The sequence below is a fragment of the Gopherus flavomarginatus genome, chromosome 3, assembly GCF_025201925.1.
Source record: "Gopherus flavomarginatus isolate rGopFla2 chromosome 3, rGopFla2.mat.asm, whole genome shotgun sequence".
In the NCBI taxonomy this organism is placed as follows: Eukaryota; Metazoa; Chordata; order Testudines; family Testudinidae; genus Gopherus; species Gopherus flavomarginatus.
Window position 1 is genome coordinate 86,797,227 of NC_066619.1, and position 22,766 is coordinate 86,819,992.

Here is a 22,766-nt window from a genome sequence, read left to right on the forward strand (position 1 = left end):
AGCAGTACATAATTTGTTCTCTGTCCATTATGGTTAGAATCAAGGGCAATTAAAATAAATAATCTGGAGATGAAGATGAAGGGAATGAGACAACAGGATAGAAAGAACTGAAGGCAAGTTGGCAGGTACTGTATATAGATGACATGATTTTGGTAAACTATTCAAAGTGTATAGCTAAAAAAGAGCAATATATCAAAATGGGTATGAACCAGACATGTTGCAGGAATGCCTGCCTTACTGTTAAAAAGATCTCTTCAGAGCGTTCAAGAATAGAGCTATGCAAATAATTAATTTTTAAGTTCAAACTAAAAATTTAAAAAAAATTGTTTTGGATCAAAGCAAAATGAAAAAGTTTTAATGGTGAAACAAAAAAACAAAATAAGAAAGAAAAGTTTTGATTTTGGGTATCATTAACCACTTTTTTTTTTATTAAAAGCAAAGGAAACTTGGAAACACCATTCACAAAACAGGAGGAGGCAGCAACAATCCCTTTATAGCCAGGATCAAGGACTTGAATCTAAGGGCATGTCTACATTACTGCATGGGGGTCAATCTAAGACACGCGACTTCAGCTATGTGAATAGCGTAGCTGAAGCTGACATCTTAGATCTAATCACTGTGGTGTCTTCACTGCAGGAAGTCAACACCTGATGCTCTCCCGTCGACTGCACCTGCGCTGCTCATTCTGGTGGAGTGCCGGAGTCGACGGGAGCGTGCTAAGTGGTTGATTTATTGTGCCTATACAATAGAAAGAACATGTGTGAAAATGATTCTCTAGCCCAGTGTTTAGGGTACTCTACTCTAAACATTGACTACTGGGTATAAGGGGCCATCTTCTCCTTTTCAGTTTTTGTGAAGCAGCCTTGTGAATCTAGCCTTTTTATTAGACAAAAAGCATTTTTTTTCAGCAGATAAACGATTTGTCTGAAAAACACAGCTATCTCAATTCAAGAGAACTCTAGAAGAGATCTCTACACATCATGGTTTGAAGATTAAGATACATGCCTTGCCCTATAGCTAGCTAATTTGCATTCCTCATCATTAGAAGCACGTTGTCAGTTCTCAAAATTCTTAATAAAGGATAACCTCAGAATTGATTCTTTCTTGACTGGCTCTCTTGTCCTTCTGCATCCTCATGGACTGTAGCAGGAGATAGGAAATCAGGTTTGTAGTCATAAGTCCCAGCTGCATGATTTTTTTGCATTCTTCCATTCTCGTTTTCCTTGCTTGGCTCCTGCCCTCCCACACAGGAGTGTCATTTGCTCAGTATGACTGAACTCACTCAGCAGTCAGCACACAACGATGCCTTTTTATGTGCAATGATAAAATGGTGTCATGCATTTTGGATTTTTTTTCCACATTACTGCTACTTTTACCAAGAAAATTTTGTGTAATTGCTTGCTAACTTGTAAACTATAGTATTGATGCACTGTATTATGGCATTTTGAGTATAGTGGGGCAGTATTGTCCATAGATGATATTGAGATTCTTTTTGATCATTTAAAATACTCTTTGATCTTCACCAGAATGCTCAGAGAGCCTCGTGACTATAGGACTGCCCTCCTTATATCTTTTAATGTTGAAAACTACAACAGCTTTTAAAAATGTATGATCTTATCTTATAGCTTTTTAAAGTATGAAATGTTAATATTTAATAGATGATTTTCCTCTGATGGGCAATTTCTCAAACAGTTTTTTCCAGATCCCATATTATTTTCCTTTATTGCAGTCACCCTAAAATGGGCCTTCATCCTACATTCAAAACTCCCAGTCAGTTTTGACTGTACAAGGAATGAAGCATCAGACTTTGTGTAGATTCATGTTGATTTGAGGCCAAAGTTATGTGGCAAGCTGAATTTAACCTTCAGCTCTACTCTGACACATCTCTCATTTCTGTAATATAGAAGGTGGTTTTCATACTCAAAATTTTCATTGGATGAAACTCATAGACTGTACTGGGATAAAAGAGAATATTTCTGCCTGGTTGGCAAACTGTTAAAATGCAAATTTCAGACCATTCCCTCTGTTAAAATTTCTACTGATTGACTAGGTCAAATATTTGTCCTACTAGGGCATCCATCCTGACTTCTTAGCCTTTCTGTTTATTTTAAATTTATTTTATGATCTCTTATGCTCCTTTTTGCTGCATCTGTAAAATTTCAATTACACAGATCCTAATGGAGTATTTTATCTGATTTGCTCAATTAGTTGGCACAATTAAAGCTTCAGAAATCCTTAAGCAATTTATTAAAAATAAGCTTTACTTGTGTTTTACCAAATTAACTCCGCAAGCCAGCAGCACAAAAGCTTCCTGCACTGTCAATATCACTAAGGTACAGCTTTACATTCCCTTTTATTCAAGGCAAACACTTAACAAGGAGCTAGTCCAGTCTAACTGAAATTCTCCAAAACAGCAGTCATCACAAACTCAGTTTTAGAGATGGATCATTTTAAGGGGTTCATTAAGTATGCTGCTCTGTGACTGTGATTAATATGAGATGCAGATGGAAATCAGCATTTGGAATTAAAGGAAACGTTTATTCTTGTTTACATTATAGGGGGATCTGCAGTAGTTAAGGTTAAGAAGCCTTCTCTGTTTGGAGGATGACTCTTCTAGGTGCTCTAAAATCTGCATATTTACTTAGATTGCCTTGAAATGGGAGTAAAGGTGTTGCTGAGGGTTGTTGCCAAGATACAGACTCCTAACAAAAAACAAACAAACAAACAAAAAAACAACAAAGCAGCATTTCTTAAATTTTACATATTCTATCAACAATTTTGTGCAGACTTCGGGGTCAGTATTGCTCTAAATCAGTGTTTTCCCAAACTTGGGATGCCGCTTGTTTAGGGAAACCCCCTGGCTGGCTGTGCTGGTTTGTTTACCTGCCGTGTCTGCAGGTCCGGGCGATCATGACTCCCACTGTCCACGGTTCACTGCTCCAGGCCAATGGGAGCTGCTGGAAGCAGAGGCCAGCACAGGTTTGTCATTCAATTGGCAGTGTAGACAAAGCCTTGAGCGGTAGAAGATCTAACTTTCTAACCCTACTGTTGCTAATTACCATAGGTCATTTAGTCATTCAAGATATTGATGCATGCTTTGAAAGTCTGTGTGCTTCTTTAACATGAGGGCAGCAAGGAGAAGAAAGGGCAATGACATATAGTAAGTGTATGAAAACTGTTTAATGAGGTACTCTGAATAAAAATGATCTTCTGACTTTGAAACCTGCAACATCTAAAGTCTAGAGGCTATGGACTGAATTGATTCCTAACCCTTCATCATACCGCTACTTAGGATAAATGATTAAAAGTCATATGAAACAGAAGGTTACTGAAGTCAAAAGGATTAATGCCTCCCTGCCATAGCAAGAGAGGAGCACTGCAGGGTTAGTCTGAAAATGTAATGAGAACTCAATTATGTTTGTTTTATACTATTTTCCATCCAGGTTAATTTGTTATAACGAGAATATGGAATGAGGAAATTAATGCCATGTAAATCTGACCTTTTTCACATTCAGTGTTTTGATTGACCATCTACCTTTTCTTAACAAGCTGTTGAAACTGTAAACAAAGGAGACTGGAAATGGTCAGTGAAGCAAATTCTGGATCTTCGAAAAGGTCATCAGAGTATGGCTTACTATTAGTTTTCACAGGAACGTCTAGGGTATGAATATTTAAGTTCCTTTCTGAAGACAAAGATGATCATGATGTGAACAAAAATATGCACAACATGTGTCTATCCTCCATGGATCAAAGAAATAAATGAATTCTACTTTTTTCAGTTGTCTGAAATATTTTGTCCTTAAGATGTTGTCTTCAGGACAGGTTCCCATGACCTGCATCAATCTGTAAATTTGAATATGCATATAACAAATCCAACACTACCAAACTGCCTGCATGACCCTTCATTTTGGTACAAGACTGAAGATTTATTAAATCTGAGCAGTTTAAATTTACAACTGAGCATAATAATGACTATTAGCCAATTGTTTTATGTGATACCAAAATAAACAGCTACATTAATACATAAATTGCCAAAGACAGTGAAAATATTGATAAATATTAGATATTTCCATTAGTTGACTTGATAGTAAAACTGTCCTTTTTGTTGATATTAGTGAAGAAAATGTATATTTTAATGACTGGTATGAATTTATTAAGGCAAATGGAAATTTATTTATTTTACTAAAATTGATTGTTTCCATTCATATTGGTTTGGTTTGAAATATGATTTTTTTTTAGAAAAAGCAAAAAGATATTCCAAGTAATACCACTTACAGTTTTGCTTAAATATGGATCTATTCAAGAGAGTATATGTCTAAACTGAAAATAAACTAATTCCCATTATATGGTGCAATGGGAAAAATAAATGTTTAAAACACTTTAAAGAGAAGCCTCATACTTGTACACATGTTTTTTTGTGAATAGCTGTGGTGTTCTTTTTTCAAAAGAAATTTTTTAACATTAAGTCCAGACATTTTGCCCAGTTTTCTACTTTAAGATGTATGTATATTTTAATCCCTGCCCAAGAGGGGCTCTGACCCTTTGTGCATTGTAATAGCATACAAGATAAAGCAATACTCTAACTCCCTCTTTCCCTCCCCAAGAACACCAAGTTAATGCATGTTTCTTGCTGAGGATGATACACCCAAAATACTAAACATAACCATCTAATAAGTTATTGAGATCCTATAAGACTTTGAATTCGATAGTGGCTGATGGAAGATGAACATGTGCCACTGGGTACAGTTTAAAATGTCAAAAATTAAATGTGAACCTGAGCAACTAGATGCATCATCTCAAATGCTAAATCATAAATTGCCTTTCATAGCTATTTTTCCTCTAAGGGCAAAATTCTCCTTAGTGCAGTTGGTGTACTTAAGTGGGACACAGGTCTTATGCTGGAATTTCAGCATGAAGATCTCAGTTGGTACCTATTGATTACTGTGGGAGTTTTCCCCAATCTGTTCTATTGTAATTTGTTAGTACTGAATGGCAGAAAATTGGCAGGTGTATTGCAGACATGCCAAACCCAAGGAAAAAACAAGAAATTGGGCTTGTTTTTGGCTTAATTGGCTTGTGAGTTGCTTGTTGGCTAGTTTTTGGCTTGTAGCTCGTTGCTTGTTTGGCTTGCAGCTTGTTGCTTTTTTTTTTTTTATCAGCTCCAAGCAAGCAGGAGCAAGGGGCGGGGGCAAGAGGGGTAGCGGGGGGAAAGAGTCAAGGATGCACAACAGCCCACCACAGTCCCAGACTGCACACCGGGGGGGATCTAGTCACATAGAGTATTGGGGTTCTCAGCAATTGGTTTCTTTTGGGCCTTATTTTGAAATGGGATTAGCTTGATTTTTGGCTTATTGTGAAAATGGGGGTGGGGAGGGTCTTTAACGCCTGGAAGTTGGCAACTGTGGTGTATTGTTGTTGTTGTTATTATTATATAACTATTTATTAGCAGTGGTATCTACAGGCCAAGTAGGTCAGAGCCCTGTTGTTTTGAGTTCTGAACAAACATACCCCAAACAGCTTACTGGCTAAAATACAAGACATAACAGAAATATCAGCGATTTGGGGAAGGAAAGACAAAGTAAATAAAACTATATAGTTATGTGCAGTTCTTAGACAATCAGGAATAGTAATCACAACTCACTGGCTACCTATTCATTATATGCTGCAGTTTACTGTAGGCATTATGGAAATGGTGTGTTTTCAGGAGAGATTTGAAGAAGGATAAGATGGTGACACTACAGATTTTGACGAGGAGCTTGTTGTTTATACAAATTATCTACTCACCTGAACTGATCGTATGGATCAAATAACATAAATGAAAATATTATGTAAAATATACCTGATACAGTCGGTATAACATATGCACATACAATGTAAAATAGGGTAAGTTTAACATGTATTTACAACTGAATACATGATCATACATGTGAAATAACAGGAAATGGCCTCTTCCTTTGTACTCTTTTCCTCATGTATCAAATAAGACATATTGTTTATTATAGAAAATACATCCTTATCACATGGGTAACCTTTGTTATTACTGTTCTTCTAAGCTGGCAGGCATGTCACAGAAAAAAAGTAAACATTCTGTTAACTGAGGCCACTGTTTGAAAAAGGAAAGGGTTGGTGTGGCTACTAAGAATCAGAATTATATTGGAATAAAGATGCCTAATGAGGAAAGATGACAATATTTTGGACAATATATTTAGTGCTTAATTAATATACATCTATTTAGGTTTGGTTTTTATGCTTCCAGTGATTTGTTTTGTATTTAACTGAAAACTTTGGATCAAATAACACAATTAAGTTACAACTGGCTAGTTAGTTTTGCTGTTAGCATATCTGTCTTTATTTAAATTGTGTCCAATAATTTTGAATTTGTTTCTAAGGATCTGAAGATTATGGGACAAATTCTATACTGATCTACAGCCTACATACACCAGCTGAAATTAATGTAAGTCAATGCAGAAGATGAACTTTTTTTCCCCAATACAGGGCTTATTTTTTCCCACTGTGTGAAGTTGAGGAAACAGTCACTGTGTAGTGAAGGGGCATGGTCTCCCAACCTGATGGCTTGGGGGAGAGCTGTGACCGCCCCCATGGTGGGCAGAACCAGGATACCCACGGCCACCATGCTGGAAGCAAAGGGGTGGGGCAGGAACAGCAACTACAAAAGGCTGGCCCTCTAGTTCAGTTGGGGCAGAGGTGCCAGAGGAGCAGGACTTTTTTCCCCTACTGCTGGAGCCTGGACCTGACAGAGGCTGCTCCGGTGCCAGAGATCTGGAAGAACTGCGGAACTGCCAGACACCGAGGAACTGTTGGGGCTGCCACTTGCCGTTTACCTGAGTGAGACCAATGACAACCCTGGAACCCAGGTACCCTTGGACTGGGAGTGTGGGAAGAAGCCCAGGGAAGCCAAATAGGGTTGGCTGTGTGGCTGATTGCAAGCTGGCTAGTGTGTTGCAGTTGAATTTCTCCACTGACCCAGTGGCGGACCGTTCTGCCATTGTTAGAGCCCTGGACTTGAACGCAGTGGAGCGGGAGGGATTGCGTCCCCCTACCCCCTGCCACCCCACCATCAGGGATGGCAGCCTCCCTACTTTTTGGTCAGGAGGCCTGCACTGGTCTGGCCCACACATAAACTAGGACACCAGATGTTTTGCTGACTTTCCAACCAGAGAGCTAATCTCCCCTAGACTGCACTGTTGCTCTGCCTGACAGCAGGACAGAGCCCTGTACCTAAACTGATTGCTACCCCACCCTGACTGAAGGCCCTGGGCAAACAAACCCCGCTGTTACTCTGCCTGGCTGCAGGCCAGAGTCCCATACCTGAATTGATTGTTTCCCTGGGCAAATAGACTCTCTACTGCTCTGCCTGACTGACTGTTGGTCAAAGCCCCTACTGGATTACTGCCCCATCCTGATTGAGGGCCTGTGCAGACAGATTCGTTGCAGCTCTCCCAGACTCATTGGCCAGAGCCATTGACTGTGAAGCACCCTGCCCTGATTGAGGGCTCCAGGCCTACAGACTTATCGCTGCCCACTCTGACTGCTGGTCTGGACCACTAACTATGAACTGATTTTCCTCTGAACTGAAGCACTCCGGAAGTAACTTAATGAAGGGGGGATAGTCTCCTGCCCTGACAGAGCGGGACAGAGCCACGACTGCTTTAAATACTGACACTAGTCAAACAGGATTTCATTTGATATATAGAGAGCTACTATGACTGTTTAGAGAATAAAAGCATTTATCTAAGTAAATATCCAAGCACTGTTGGAATGGGCTAGTGAAATACAGTAGTTAAGAGGGGTATCTGTCCCAGTGGGTCTCTAGGGGAATCAAAATGTTAGCAATAAGCTTCCAGGAAGCTAAATTAACTACTTTGGTAAGGAAACTAGAAAAAAATCTCCCTGACCCAACCATCCCTGTGTTAGGGATTCAGAAGTAAAAGCTGTTTCTAACATGGAATATAATAATATATACCTATCTCACAGAGTTGTTCTTTGACTTCACTAATGTTTGAAAGGCACTTTGAGCCCTTCAGAGGAAAAATACTGTATGCATGAGAAGTATTATCTGTATTATTACAGACCTTCTGCTCCCTTATGGAGAATAACCTGCATTGGAAAGTGGAAACTCCTCAAGTTTTGACTCTTGGGTTTTACTCAATTTTTTTTTTCAGTTAAGAGTGATGTTTGCTCCTCCTCTCAAAGAAGTGGCAAATATGCTGGAATACAATTTAAGAGTTAATATTGTACCTCCCATTACACATAAAAATAATGCTGACTCCTTTATATCACTTCAAGATCATTTATAATGAAGCACTTACTGATCTTGCAATACACGTCTCTCTGCATGCCTTGTTCCTAGCCTGTATCACAGCACAACAAGGTGTCAAAAGTGACTGAATCCCACCATCGGGGAGAGGACAAAACAAGAAAGTGAGTGAAACTCTTCTTCATTCAGAAGTGGTTTCGATTTCTTCCCTGGATTAGCCTCCACAACAGGCTGAGCTGAGAGGACTGATATGAAATAGAAAAAAAGGAGAGCAAACAATTAAATCTTTGAAAAAAGCTGTGAGGGAAAGAAAAGCTGCAGCTAAAGGAAGAGACAGAGAAAAAACTGGAATGGCAGAAAAAATAATCTTTCAAGAGAGGGCTTTGCTGAGAAACTGTCTGTTGGAGCAGCTGCAGGAAGAAGTATCAGTTCCCACAGCGAAAACAAGGGCTGGGATCATCTCTACAGGAACAATGAGAGAAAAAACAAGCTGGAAGCAAGATAAAGATGCAGCAGGAAAAGGAACAGAAAGAAGGATTTTATAAAGGAAAAGAAGTTGTCATCAGAGCAAGGAAACTAATATTTCTTATAATCTTTCACAAACTCTTTTCATTTTGCTGATAAATTAACCTGGCTGAAAAGGATGGGCCATCTCAAGCACTTTTTTGTTGCCTCAGGAATGTCAACAGTAGTGAGGAGTATTAATTACATTTCTTGATATATACCACAGAAAATGAGGTAGATGACACACAGATGACACCAGTACTAACTTTAGATCAGAAGAATGTTTACAAAACTGAACAAAAGGTTTGATGTGTATTTCAAGAGAAAGCTTGAACAACCCCAACAGAACATCAAAGTGGAATCTGAGTTTACACAGTTCAAAAAAAAAGGGTGGGGGGAAAAAGGGAAAAAACACAAAATAACAAAGCGAGCATCCCACATGGAAAACTTTGCAGTTTGGTAACAAAGAATATTTCACTGGCTGGATGTAAACCAGAATTTCCTGGCTTGGATTTTTGTCCCACTTTGGATTGTAAAAAATTCCAGCTCATTGGACAGTTGCAGGCTACTTTCCTGAAGTCAGGAGAAACTAGTTTTCTTTCCAAAGGTGAGAAAACTTCCACTGACCTCAATGGGCCAGGATTTCACCCACAATCCCCATATGAAAAATGGCTAAAGCTGTAACCGGAGTTCTAGTCTTACCCCTGACAAACCAGATGTCATTGGCAAATTGTATGATGGACCTCATGATTAAGGCAAAGAATGGCTGCCTGCTCACTTCAGCATGCTGCTGTGTTCATTTCTATGGAATTGCTAATAAAGCTTTTACCATTGTTCTAACCCTACACACTTCTCTGTACTCTTTGCTCTTCTGCATGGCAACTTGACAGAAAGGGGCTTGCCCTCCCATAACCTATGGATCCCTTAAAACCTGCCCAAGGCAAAGGGTGTCTGAACAGAGCTCCCTCTTTCTACTACTTCCTAGAAGCCCCCTCTACACCCAGTAATTGTCCCTGGGGGGGAGGATCTAGTTGAGTGTGGCCAGCCCCGGTCTCCCCACTTGCCCCCCGTCTCAGGTATGAAGTCAAGACCCTATGGAGCCTTTGTGGAGGCTATATTTCCCCCTTCTACACCCAACCTCTATTTTTCATTCTACAATGAAATCCTGAAAGAGACTACATCCCTTTTTAGAATGGGCCACCAAATCCCTTCATTTTGAATCATTGATAATTATATTGTGCGTTCAGCAGAGAATATAAGGGAATAGGTGCTTGGGCACAGCTTACATGCAACTGTCATGTTCTCGGATAAGTAAAACATGAGCATCACAATCTTATCAGGCACCAGAGGACTAGATACAAAATATAAATTTTATTTGGATTGGAGTTTTAACAGGAAAATAAAGGTTCATCTCTTGTGTTTATGGCTGCTTCTCAGTTTTGCCAGCCACATTGCCTCTGTGCATAGCTTTGCATAGAATTAAAGGGGGGTGTAAGCCGGTCGTGTCGGGGCTCGTCCCTCTCAGGCGCAGCGGGGAGCCAGGGCGCCTCCTTACGCACTGCAGTCCGGGTAGGCTTAGCCCCTCGGCAGGTGTTGAACGGGGTACAAGGTCTGTAAATAAGGTAGAGCCCCGGCCCTCTAGCCGGGGCCTGGGCTCTCAAAGTAAATAAGCCCCAGCCCTCGGGCAGGGCGGGCAGTAATAGTTCAGGCTCAGGCCTCTAGCAGGGGCTGAGCAAATCCAGTATCAGCCCAGGCCTTGGGCCAGGGCGGGCAGTAATAGTTCAGGCTCAGGCCTCTAGCAGGGGCTGAGCAAACACAGTATCAGCCGGGCCCTTGGCTCGGGCGGGGCGCCAAACACAAGTCTAATTAGCTCTGGCCTTTGGGTCAGGGCAGAGCAGTGGCAAAGTCAAGGGGGGCCCAGCCCTTGGTCCGGGCGGGGCACCAAACACAAGTCTAATTAGCTCTGGCCCTTTGGGTCAGGGCAGAGCAGTGGCAAAGTCAAAGGGGCCCAGCCCTTGGTTCGGGCAGGGCACCAAACACAAGTCTAATTGGCTCTGACCCTTTGGGTCAGGGCAGAGCAGCAGCAATAGGCGGGAAGAGGGGGAGTCTGCCACCCGGTTGCTGGTGGCAGGGGGAACGCAGGCCGTCCCACTCCACTGCTTTCCAGCCCGGGGCCCTAGCAGCGGTCAAGACCCGCTGCGGTCAGTGGGGATCCTGGCCGCAACACACTGACATGGGTTTGGGCTCTTCCGGAGCCAAACCAGAGTCGGCTACCCCCGGGCTACTTCCAACCTCCCCCTCTCTGGGTACCTGGTCCTTGCCAGCGTCGTCTGGTGGGTCCCAGACCATGGGCTGCTCCGGGTACTGGTCGTGGGGAAGCTCAGGCCACTCCTCGGGGTATCGGGCACACAGCAGGTCAGGCCGACGTTCCTCCGGGTACCGGGTCTGAGGCAAGTCCAGCCAGCGCTCCTCTGGGTAGTGGGCGCGGGGCAGGTCCGGCCAGCGCTCCTCTGGGTAGTGGGCGCGGGGCAGGTCCGGCCAGCGCTCCTCTGGGTAGTGGGCGCGGGGCAGGTCCGGCCAGCGCTCCTCTGGGTAGTGGGCACGGGGCAGGTCCAGCCCGGCGGGAGCCCGGGCACCAGCATCTGTCCTCTCCGGCAGCCTGCTCCCAACTGAGCGCTGGGGCTGGGCTTTTATACTTCCTGTCTCGCCCCTTGACTTCCGGGGGCGGGGACAGGCCGTGCTGACTCCGCCCACTGAGGCACCTGCTCTGGCTTGTCCCCCTCAGGCGCGGCGGGGAGCCAGGGCGCCTCCTTACAGGGGGTAAGATGTAAATATCCATCCACAGAACAATTGGAGTATTCTTTTACATTTATTGAAAAGCTATATCTGAAGCATACAAACAGGGCCGGCGCTTCCATTTAGGCGACCTAGGCGGTTGCCTAGGGCAGCAGGATTTGGGAGTGCGGCAGACTGCTCCGGTGGACCTCCCTCAGGCGTGCCTGTGCACAGTCCGCTGGTCCCGCGGCTCTGGTGGAACATCCGCAGGCATGCCTGTGGCAGGTCCACCGGAGCCATAGGACCGGCAAGCTGGCCCTGCGCCTAGTGCGCCAAGAACCCTCGCACCGCTCCTGCATACAAATGCCAAAATCAATGATGTGTAGGTGTTTGTGCATTATTTTCTTGTACTGCAGATCCAAGCGCAGTACACAAACAAAAGCAAACATCTTTTACACCTATGAATATTGCAAGGACAATACACACAAAATGCTCACCGGTAAGTAGCTGAATCTATATTGCTGAAGATATGTTGGGGAGGAGGGAAATATCATTTACTCAAGTTTGGGTAGAATCAGTCCTGCAAATCCATCAGGAAAGTTTACCAGCCTAGGAACAAAGTCTATTTGCCAGCCTTTTACCATAATGATGATGATGATGATGAAACATCAGATGATGATTTGCTTAGCTGTATACAAAAAAACAAAAAAAAACTTTTGTTGTGGGTGGGAATGTGGATAGAATTCTTCCAGGTGAGATCTGATAATAGATTATGAGGGTCAAAATTTTCAACAATGGGTGTCTAAAGTTAGGCTCTTGAACCCATTGTTAGGCATACAAAAAAGTGGTCTGATTTTTTAAAAGAAAGCTGTGCACCAAAGAGCTCCTATTGAAAGCAATAAAACCTGATGAATGCTCAGCATTTGGAAAGAGCTAGCCTTTATAACTGTTATTCCTTTTTAAATAATTTACTTATGTATGATCTCTGTGTTTGTATGTGTGGAATAGATTGTATGTTGTTAAAGTCTATGTCACTTGGGGATCAGTCAGTCTATATGTATTTAGCAAAATGTGCTGTGAATTTCACTTGGATGCAGTTGCCTTACACTTCAAAATGTAGACACTGTAATCAGAAAATAAAATAATTGAATTTGCATGTTGTCATCTTATTCCCGATGTCTTCCAAATGTAAGGTATTAAGACATCAATATCTTTTGAGTAATAGTTTAATAGGTAATGGAGAAAAGTAATTGAACACCTTGTTACCTGTCCTGGGAACCAGCCCAGGAATAACCACAAACAAAGGTTGAACTAAAGCAACACTGAGGGTTGATTTATTGCTTCCCTTATTTGAGCAATTATACTCACACACGCACCACATTCATTCTGGCAGGCTATGGGTGTTGGTTTTAATTTTGCAGGTGGATGAGGCGGGCACGTGACAGCTGCCTGGAAATTGGCCATGAGGCAAAGAGAGTCCCCAAAGTTCCTTCGAATTCACGAGAGGACTCTACTGCTTTCTGTCTGGTCCTGAGTTTAGCATGCTGATACATTTCCTTGTTGGTAACTGTCCTGGCCTCCTGTCTTGAGATTTATACCTTCTCCAAGATAATACCATGGTTCCATAAAAGGCGATATTTGCTTCTTTGTTTCACCATTGGCTGTCACTCTCACTCTCTCACCCATTCCTTACATTAATTGATTACATATTCGTAAGCATGAATACAATTGGTAATATAGAGCAGTGCAGCTTTAAGAAAGCATCTAACATCATTGGGAGCTTTCACTGCTTGTGGCTTTGTAACAGCATAACCGGAAGCTGTGCAGACTGCACTCAAAAGAGCAAATTGCAGTGGTGGGGGGGGGACCGCGTCCAGCTACACACCTTATGTTAGTTATCCATACAAATATATGTGACAAATATTAAAAATTACAAATATACAATATTGAGACATCTTTTCAGTCATTTCATTCTGTTCTTAGTGTGTCCACAACTAGCTTTTTTATTACACACAAAACTATCTCTATTTAGAGTAATATATTAATTTCATTTAATATTTGTGTGTCTACCATTAGCTTTTTTTTACACAGTAAACTCTATATGTACATGATTTATTTGTAATTCCGCTGAAACCATTACATAATTTATTTGAGTGACTTTTTTTATTTGAGTGACTTTTTCTACAAATGCATACCATGGGGATACAGCACAGAAATGACCAGATTCTAATCCTGCAAATACTTTTTCAGTCTGGAGTAGCTCCTTTCACAGTCAGTCAGCTGTGCTACTTCAGATTTACATCAGGATAAGATAAGAATCTGAGTCATAGTGTACTGATAAAATACTATAGCAGTCTTTCAGTTTTAGCCCCACTACCTGTAAGGTTTTAAGGGCTGCTATATGTACCAAGCATTAGATATATACATTAATTTCTATGCCCCTTATCTCCTAAATAAGTTACTCAAATCCCTATGCAGACACAAAATACTGTGTAATTGTAGCTCAAATGTTAATAAAACCAAACTAGTTGTTGCCTGTGGAAAGGGACTAATGAGAGGAAAGTTGTTGTTAAAATGATTAAATTTTTAAACAAAACATTTCCACCAATATGCTATGGGCTAATATGAAATGTCATTCACCCTAACAAAGACTGCATTAAGTACAAGCTAGCTATCCCCTCAGTGGAGGAGAGGAAGGAGGAGATAGGGCAGACACAGTTTTCCAATAAAAGATGTCAAGCTTCTGCTTAAATTCCTTCTTAACAGATATTGACTGGAGCCATGCAAAGCCTGCAGATTTTTTGTTCATGTTCAGCATTCTGAGTTTTATTTAAAGTTTTCAACTAATTTAAACACTGCCTGATGCAGGCAAAATTGAACATTTAAACCAGTACATTTTAGGTTCCAGGCAATATCTGTGGGATTTGCAATGGCTAGGAGTTCATGCAGCCATATCTCCAACTTCACACACAACTATTCATGTACACTTTCAGATTTCAATACTGTGAATTCTCAATATAAATTACTACCCATTTAGAACAGCCACTAGCAACACAGATCACCAATTCCCAAAACTTTTTCTTTGCATTACAGAATAACATTTAAAAGCCAGTCCTTTCGATCTGACACCATACACCAAAAAAATACAAATCCACATACTGAAAGCCACACTAGCTATATTAATCATCAGAACACATGAATATATAAGCAAGAAAATTAAGGATTCATCTTGTTTACCATGGGAGTGGAGCTATGTGGGCTGTAGGTGGTGGAAGGGAGGCAGCTGAGCTTGAGAAAGAGAAATTCCGAGTGGGGTGTCGATGGGACAATCTGTGACTGAATTGTTTATTCCCTGAGATTTGCACTTTGTGTTGGGGGATATGCAGTCTAGCCCTCTTGATTCACTTTTGAACTTTTTTTGTATGGTTTTTTTTTTAGTTTTTTAATTGAATGTGTAACAATGTTGACTATTCACATGGACAGTTATCAATGCTGATATGAATTAAATCCCCTAAATGACACCTGCAAAGTTAATATTACATCAATGTTTTAAAAGAAACGGGGATGATTAAGGAAACTATAGGCTAGTTAGCCTGCATCAGTCTTATGCAAAATCATAAAAAAGCTGATCTGGGATACTTAATTTTATACTGATTGTATCGTATCAAAATTAATGACTATCAACAAACTTGATATTGTTTTTCGATGAGATCATAGGTTTAGTTGATACAAGTACCTGTAGCAACATAATATAGTATACTTTAGCCCTCTGTAAGGCCCATTCTGATGAAAATTAAAACTATACAAAATCAGTGTATGTGATAGTAAATGCAATAACTAGTTAAATGATATATTGCAAAATGGCATATTTTAAATGGGGAATCATCAGCTAATGGGAGTGTTCCTAGTGGATTCTGAGAATGTATACTGTATATTTCTTGGCACAATGCTGTTCAAAATCTTTATCGATGATGTGAAAAACATCAAATCATTACTGCCAAAAGTGGAAAAGGACACCAAAAGTTGGTGCAGTGGTAAATTATGATGGGGACAGGTCAGTCATATAGACCAATCCAGATTGCATGGTAAAGTGGTCTTATTTGACTAACATGAGTTTAATACACCTACATACAAAGTCGTGTATCTCAGAATAAAGAATGTAGTAAAGAAAGATAGGTGACTAAACCCTGGAATGCAGTGCTACTGAAAAAAAAATTAAGAGTCACAATAAATAATCAATTGGACATGAGCTTCTAGTATGATGCTATAGCCTACAGGACAAATAGGCAGGAGAATATCAGGGAATAGGGAGGTGATATTATCTGTGTGTACAACATTAGTCAGACAGTGACTGGAATACTATATATAGTTCTGGTTTCCACACTTTGAAAAGGACATTGAAAAACTGGAAAGGATTCAGAAAATGATTTGAAAACATGACTTAGTGAGAGACTTAAAAAGCTCAGTCTATTTAGTTTATCCAAGAGAAAGTTGAGGTGACTTGGTCATTGTCTACATGTACCTACACAGGGAAGAAATTTCTGATAGTCAACAGTGTGTTAATTTAGCCAAAAAATGCACAATGAGATCCAAAGGTTGGGGGTTCATGCTGGATAAATTCAGAGTAGAAATAAGGTGCACATTTTTAACGATGAGGTTAATCATTAGAACAACATACCAAGGGATGTAATGAATGCTCCATCAACTGAAGAAGTGTTATAGCTCAAACAGAAGGCTTTATGTAGAATTTTTTGGATGCATTTTTTTGTTTGGCCTTTGTTATACAGGATGTCAGATTAGATGATCATAATGGTCTTCTGGCTGTGAAATTTATTAATCTATGACTTTCATGGATTCCAAATTTATATTTCCCTCCTTGACCTTTCCTGGAGTTTCCCTCCTCATTCATGTTCCCCAGTAAAGTGCTGCCCCACCTCTAATGCCCCCATAGGTGTTACATCAGAGTAGACCTCCTTTCCTCTTTGCTCCCAGGCTCCTCACATTTTAAGCCTCACTTCTTTCCCATCCTCTCCTCCTAGCAGAGCCTTGCTTTTGTCTGTTCCCTCCTTATATGCCCATGCATTTGTGCACACCCTCACAGCCTTATGACCCTACTCACCCCCACATATCCACTTATATTCCTACTCCTCCTGATGCCACCTCTATACAGCTGCTCACTCCATATACACTGACTGTGGAAAGGGGTAAGTAGGCATCATTGTGGGAATCAAAGGAGTAATTTGGAAATGTGGGAATTGGGAGGACTAGTGTTGTGCAAGAAGTCTTGGGGTCTGTGAGCGTGCCCAGTTGTGTGCCAGTGTTTTGGCACTTAGAGCTCCCCTGACACTGCTCCCTGGTGTACCAAGGCAGCAGTGCTGTGTGGAGCCCTTGATGTGCTAACATCTCAGAATTGAGAAACTCACTCCTTTGGTGCTGCCTTCTTGGCTCTCCAGCACCCTGAGGCAATTGAACCATAGGGAGCCCTTGATATTCCAATGTGTCAGCATAGAGACACTCAACAACCCTGGCACTACTGCACTGGGGAGTCAGGAGAGCCTTCACATGCCAATGCCTCAGTGTAGATACTAGCCTTCTCCTCCATCTGCTGGGGACATGGAGAAAGCAAGAAAGAGACAATAGTATGACCTGACTGAATAAAAAGCTACAGATTCTATTCTTGCTGCATCCCAGATCTTGTCACCTCAGATACTGTGTGTCATGGTAGATGTATTTGTTGTTGGTTTTTAATTTTAAATTATAGCTGGCTATAGCGGTGTGTAGTGATTGGGCTGAGGACATAAATTACATCAGTATTTAGACTCTAATTAAAGGCTTTTCACCATCTATATGCCAATGGTACTCTGTTAGCTGAGATTTTTCTCTTTGTTCTATGTGCAGACACCTTTACATCCAGCCGGATCAAATCGCTGTGATTCCTCTTCAATTCAACTTGTGTTGCAGTCTCATTACCATGTATGTGAGTCAGAATGTAGATGTGCATGTTCCATTACCTAGTACTTATCGGGTAGTGACATTGCTGATCAACCTCCTTTTCTTCAACAAAATTCAACTTATTTAGAGATCACTCACTCTCAAATTTTATTCCAGACCACAACTGTATCCATCACATGTTGAGAAACACCAGATTAATAACTTAAAGAGTCTTGCTTTTCTTTTTCTATAGCACAGCACATTTCTGTGTCTGGAGTTACTGTCAAAAGCCAATTTATTTCATGAGAAAGTACTCCTTGAGTGTGAACAAGGGAATGGTATTGTGTCAGCTGAACTCAGTCCTCATTATTATCTAAAACACTCGGCTGTAAGTGCGCGTTTTGAACCCATGATGTTTGAGTGGGTTCAGCATTAGGCAAGACAAGTTTGCCCATCCCTAATAATAAGACAGATAACAACTCTGCCGGTTGATTGCTAAGGAAGATTAAAATGGAGAATCAGTTGGTAGAGTTTGAAAGGGAAGCTAATGTAGACTCATTGATTTGTGGGTTTTTTCATATACTTGTACAATATAGTGTTATTAGGCAGATATAACACTTACATCTGAGTGCTTAATGAGGTGTGTGTATAGAGCTGTTTTTCCCTTGCTTGGCCTTCTTTAAAGTTTTTGTTTTCCTTATTTTTTTTACTAGACTTTTAACTAAACAACCAGTGAAGATGGAAGGATATAATAGTACCCGTTAGATCTGATCTTATTAGAACTGTTATCTTTTTCTGTGCACTTAACATTTTCAAAATTCTATATTTTAGTTTGGAAACAGTGTATTTTGTTTGCACAGCTCCAGAGCAACATAAATTTTCTCTTCTTTGGATTTTATTTTGACGTTTTCATGCAAATACAAACTTCTGTTAAATGGCATTGCTGTGGACAGTTTGCAAGCAGTGTGATGGAATGAAAAATGGATGTTCAACACAGAAGGTAATCTGTAATTATATATGTGAAGAATTGTATCTTTTTTAAAAAAATTCCCTTTCCTAGTGCAGTATTTATTTTCTACAAATAATAAACATGAAGTTGTAACAAAACTATGTGAATAAAATTCCTTTGAGTCAAGGTTAATGCACAATAAGTTACATTTCCCCTTTCATCAGGGTCAGTGAAAACAGGGCAGGTCTACGCAAGCTTATCTCGTCAGCATAATTAATCCACCTCTGCAACTGAGAGGTTGTAGCTATTTTGACGAGAGAAGCTCTCGTGGTGACATAGAACTGTCTACACTGGGAGTTAGATTGGTATATACATCGCTCAGGAGTGCGGATTTTTCACACACCTGAGCAACGCAGTTATACCAGTGTAATTTGTAGTATAGATCTGGCTTCAGGATTAAAGAAAAAAAAATAACCCTGAGGCTTTTCTCTCCAGGCAACCTGCTTTCTCCAAGTAGCTGCTGTGCTGTCCCCAGCCAGTCTCAACAAACAGTCATTCTGTCCTCGTCTATTTTGCTCCTTTTCTGATTTTGTTCTCCGACATTAGCCCTTATTCACCAATATAAGGTCCTTGCCTCATTCCTGATAGTTCCAGGCTCTTGGTGGGTAATATACCCGACCACAGGCATATTTTCCTTAACATCCTTTTATAACCTAAAAAATAATAATAATAATCAGGAAACTTCAAGCCTGAACCTAAAGTGATCATTTAGACCTAAGTATAAGAAGAGGTCAAGTCATGTTATGTATTGCTATAAATTTCACATTTTCACAGAAGCTTCAACTTGGCCTCTAGTTATTTGTGCACTAGGTGTGACAAGCTAATCACTTGACCAATCAAATAATATAAATTGATTGGTCAATTGACCATCTATTATTTGATCATTGTCCAATACTGTCAAATATTCCAGTAAGAATATCCTGATGACACAGACAGTGGCCTATCTTTTTGATTGCATCATAGGCTTGCTAACAGATAGTACCATTTAAATGTCTTGATCACTTACTTTACCACTCACTAATACTAGCTGCTGGGGAAAAAGAAGAGCTAAATGAAAGTTAGCATCCTGATTGTTCTAGAAAATTCTATCCAAACATTGTAAGAACATAAGAATGGTTATCCTGAATCAGACCAATGTTTTATCGAGCACGGTATCCTGTTTTCTGACAGTGGTGGGTGTCAGATGCTTCAGAGGGATTGAACACAGCAGGACAAATTATCAAGTGAACCATCCCATTGTCCAGTCGCAGCTTCTGGCAGGCAGAGGTTTTGGGGGACACAGAGCAAAGAGTTATGTCCCTGAGCATCTGAGCTAATAGCCATCGCTGTACTGATCTGTTATGAACTTATCTAATTCTTTTTTTAACCCAGTTATACTTTTGGCTTTCACAACATCACTGGGAAATGAGTTCCACAGGTTGATTCTGTGTTGTATGAAGAAGTACTTCCTTATGTTTTTTTAAACCTCCTTGAAGATGGTTGGAGACGCTTATATAATCTCCACACCCAATGTTAATATTGGCCGGGAGGAAAAGCAAGAGAAAGGAATAATAGTGGAATTAACGTTAAGAAGAAAGATATGCCAATACTAATAATGCTAACATTTACATAGGAGATACTGGCAGTAGAATGACTGTATCTCCTTGGTTGAAGAATCTGGGTGAAACCAAGCACGAACAACTAAGATGTTTGTACACCAATGGGAGGAGTCTGGGTAACAAAATGTAGGCAGGAGAACTACTGGTGCAGGAAGTGAAATCAGATATTATAGGCAGAGGTGAAAGTAAGCCGGTCTGGTCCACTAGGCCGTTCCGGACTGCACCGGCTTCCACAGCTGGGATTTAAAGGGCTCAGAGTTCCCCGCTGCTGTGGGCAGCCCAGAGCCCTTTGAATCCCGGCCGCAGCTGGGATTTGAAGGGCTCAGAGCTCCCCACTGCTGTGGGCTGCCCAGAGCCCTTTGAATCCCGGCCGCAGCTCCGGCGGCCGGGGCTGGAATTTAAAGGGATCAAAGCTCCCTGAAGCTGCAGGCAGCCCAGAGCCTTTTGAATCCCCGCCGCGGCTCCGGCGGCCGGGCAGGGGCCGAGATTTAAAGGGCTCAGAGCTCCCTGCGGCTGTGGGCAGCCCAGAGCTCTTTGAATCCTGGCCACAGCTGAGATTTAAAGGGCTCAGAGTTCTCCACTGCTGCAGGCAGCCCAGAGCCCTTTGAATCCTGGCCGCGGCTCCAGGGGCCAGGGCCGGGATTTAAAGGGCTTAGAGCTCCCCTCAGTGGCAGGAGCTCCAGGCCCTTTAAATCCCGGCCCCAGTGTGGCAAAACTCAGGGTTCTCCCCCTGGGGGGCTCCCAGCCACCTCTTCAGCTGAGAGCCCCTGGATGATTTAAAGGCCCTGGGTCTCCCAGCCACAGCTGGTGCCCCAGGGCCTTTAAATCTTGAGACGCCACACCTCTTCTGGATGAGGCCATGCCCCCCCTCAGGACTCCGGCAGTACTGGTAAGTCCTGTAAATTACTTTCAACCCTGATTATAGGAATAACAGAAACATGGTGGAATAGTAATCATGACTGGTGTACAGGTATTGAAAGGTATGTGCTATTCAGGAAAGAGAAGTAAACGTGGTGGAGTAGCATTGTATATTAATGATGATATAGACTGTAAAGAAAGTAGAAGTGATGTAATACTTAAAATGCTTGGGCTATGCTACAGAACCCCAGGACCCAACTTGGATATGGACAGATGCCTCTTTAATGTTTCTAATGAAATGCTTAATATTGGGAATTATGTGATTATGGGAGACTTTAATTTCCCAGATATACACTGGAGGACAAGTGCTTCTAATAATGGTAGGGCTTAGATTTTTCTGGATGTAATAGCTGAGAGACTTCTTCATCAAATAGTCACCAAGCCAACAAGAGGTGATGCCATTTTAGATTTAGTATTGGTGAGCAGTGAGTACCTCATAGATGAACTGCTTGTATGGTGTTTCTAAAAAGTTTCCATGAAGCTTGCAGGCATTTCACTCTTGTGACTATTCCTTTTAATTTCTGTTTAACTAGCCTTCCCATTTTTGTGTATTTCCCCTTTATATGCATTGTATGTATGTATATACTAGGTCGTCAATCTATATGGGAGCTCAAAAAGCACATTAGACAAGTTGAAAGATAAGGTTTCTGTCTCAAAGCGCATACAAGCTAAATTGATTAGACAAACATACAGAAATTAACTCGGGGAGGGAGAAAAGGGTTCACAGTCATTAAACCCCTCCCTCAACACAAGGAGAAAATAGGCATATCCATTAAGCCTCTCTCTCTGTCAGATAAAAATATCAGAGTTACTAAACCCCACCAACTCTTTTCCCATCCTCAACAAAACAAATACATTGAATGTCCATATAAATAAATACCCATTTCTCCCTTCTCAACAAATAACCCCTTCAAAAATATGCACACTTCCCCCCACCCCCGTACTCTACCTAGGGAATCATCCATTCAAAAACCAGAAATAGATTAACGACGAATGGGAAGCTGATGAAATATGTCACAATTTAAGTTTTGAGAAGAAAATGGCAGATGAAGAGTTGACTCAGTATTCATTGGATGATAATGAGGAAGATACTGATGAATCTGATGATGGAAATGGTATAAATGAAGCAAATAAAACTAATAAAGAAACAGAAGATAATAAAAAGCAAGATGCTTGAAGAGTGGGCCTGCTGCCTGTCTCACATAAATGTATTTAAAAATGACTTTTTTCTTTTACAGTTGCTATGTGGGTTTTTTTGTTCTGTTTTGTTTTGTTTTTTCAATTTGTCTTATTTTCTTTGGAAACTCAGTCTTGAATAACATTCACATTTAAATGCTAAACCAGCAATGATAAAAAAGGTATTATTATGCTTTCATTTTTTAGAACTTCATGTCATTGTTTCACATTTTTTCTGAGTTAAAATAACTGTTAAGTAACCTGTTTTTTGTCATTAGGTATAAGTATCTGAAGCTAAACATTTGGAGACCACAAAATCTTTTTATTTTTACTATTCCACTAAAATAATGCTTTAAAATATGACCAATAATTAACTGATCAATTGATCAATTATTTTTGGACCGGCCAAATGCCCAACCCTAGCATGCACAGTTTTGTGTGTGCAAGTCCTTCATGCGCATTTTTTGAGAAATAACACTTTTGCATGCAGTTGATAGAATTTGTACACAGAAACCCATCACTTATGTGTGCAGGTGTTGATAACTGAAGAGAATCTGTGCAAAAATAGCAGTGTACT